At 39.9% G+C, this 2,054-nt stretch overlaps 1 non-coding gene across 1 annotated transcript; it reads left to right on the forward strand.

Annotated features, from left to right (window-relative positions):
* Positions 1-1,235: 1,235 nt before the first annotated feature.
* On the forward strand, positions 1,236-1,373 carry LOC119945328. The gene has a single exon (XR_005456197.1). It is a non-coding gene; the product is annotated as a small nucleolar RNA SNORA7 (small nucleolar RNA).
* Positions 1,374-2,054: the final 681 nt, after the last annotated feature.

The following is a 2,054-nucleotide window of genomic DNA, read 5'->3' on the forward strand; positions in this document are numbered from 1 at the left end:
CCCTTCATCCACTCTTTTAGAGTTTTCGGCTCTCTCTCAACAGCTCTCCCTCTTGCTTTTGAAGTCTACCCCCTCAGGGTTAAGGGAAACATAAGCATGATTGGAGACAGAGGGGAAGGAGCCATCAGAGATAGAGTGAGCACTTGTTATATCCCAACTAGACTACTGCATCATCAGGGTGGTACTTAAGAGCAGAATGGCTGACCACAGACTATCCAGATAGTTCCTTCATACTGAGCCAAAATGAGGTGAACAAAAAGCAAGGGGATGAAAGAAGAAGTTTTTAAAACACAGTAAAATTCAACTTTAAGGCAATATAGTAATTAAAACCTGGGTTACATTGTGATAGTGGCAAATTTAGCTTACCATAATCAAGGAAGAAGAGGCTTGTTTGGAGAAAATCTTCAAGAGGATCATGAGACAATGACGTAGAAAATAAAACAGCATCAGGCAATGCAAGCGGCGAACACCTCAAAAGAGCAAGGGACATTTGCTGTGTGCACATAGGAATGGAACTGAATTATGCATTGGTCTTTTTAGCCACATTCACAGGTAAACTTCATCTTTGAACACAAAGGAAAACATATTATGTAAATATAAGAAAATGTGTATGTGTGTGAGTATTTTACTGATGGTAGTTTGCTTCCTTTCTCTTCATTATAAGTACTGTCGTCAAGACCAACCTTTCTGTTCTACAGGTTAGTGGAAGATTGATGTCACCTTCTTGTTTTTTTAACTTAATATACTTGGGGCCAGAAAATGGAATACTTGGTTCCAGAAGGGAGTGTGAAAATGATACATGATAACCCTTGCCTACACCAATAGTGCCATCAAAGGGAAGCTTTCTTGAATATATTGGTAAGTTTTAATATGAAATCATTGGATGAACTGCTCAAAGACAGACTTCCACAGTGTTTGAGACTGATTTGAATAGAAAGCATTCTGGGTCTTTTAGACAGATTCAAAGAAAACACTAAATCTCAGAATACATTTATTTTGGCACTAGGATAATTAATAGCTATATAGGCTATCTCCTTACCTTCATATATATTCAGTCCTCCCGTTACATGTTTTTACTGTATGTTTTGGATAGAATGTGTGAGGATTAATCCTGTGAAGAAGAATAGCATGGGGTTTTCAGTGAGGGCATCATTAAACTGTTATGGATTTATGGTTTACTGTTGCCATAGCATGTATCTATTAGACTAAAGATTCAAGAGAGTTACTGCAGCATCAGTCTCTCAGGGTCGCACCTGGAGAGTTTCCAGGACTCTACCAGTCTTGGATATGGGAGGGAGAGTCAAGCTGAGACATAGCCATTCCATTCCTAGCTTGGCCAGTGGCTAGTGAGTGGAAGGCAATCTGCAGCAAGTCAAAACTCACCCATGTTGGGCAGCAGCAGCATGGGAAAGAGTCGAGGGTGGAGACTCAAGTTTACTGAGCGGAAGGCAGCAGTGGTAAACCACATCTGTATTTTTACCAAGAAAACTCTATGGATACAATACCAGAACGATAGCAGATGGAGAGCAGGGCGTTCTAGGAGAGATGTGTCGATGGTGTCGCTATGGGTTGGAAACGACGGCATAAGACAAGAAAAGACTGCCAACATAATGTCTTCAGTATTATTTTTGAGATGTTGTTTTCCCTGATTGATTTATATCTTTACTCCATTTTATAGTTGTATTAAGTTTTCCTGAAGTGCGGCCTTTCACAGCAGAGGATCCTTCTGAGTAATTTATCCAATAATTTACCTATTTGGCCCACACAGGGTGTTTGATTTATTTTGTATTTTCTGGATGAAAATCTAGTTGAGAGATACCCAGTCCTGTTGTATTGTTTGGGTTCCAAATATTGGAACTTCTGGCCCAAGTGAAATTTTTTTGTCCCACCCACATATGGGAGTTCAACACAATAATCCATTCCTTCTGGTTTATGTTGTTCGAATTAGATAATCCCTCTCTGAGCTCTGGTATAAAAGTTATAATACAGGCCCGGCACATTTAAGTCTCCAGGAAAGCTGGGTAAGGTCATTAGTGTGCTGGCTTTGAGCATGC

This window comes from Tachyglossus aculeatus, chromosome 24 (assembly GCF_015852505.1).
Source record: "Tachyglossus aculeatus isolate mTacAcu1 chromosome 24, mTacAcu1.pri, whole genome shotgun sequence".
Classification (NCBI taxonomy): Eukaryota; Metazoa; Chordata; class Mammalia; order Monotremata; family Tachyglossidae; genus Tachyglossus; species Tachyglossus aculeatus.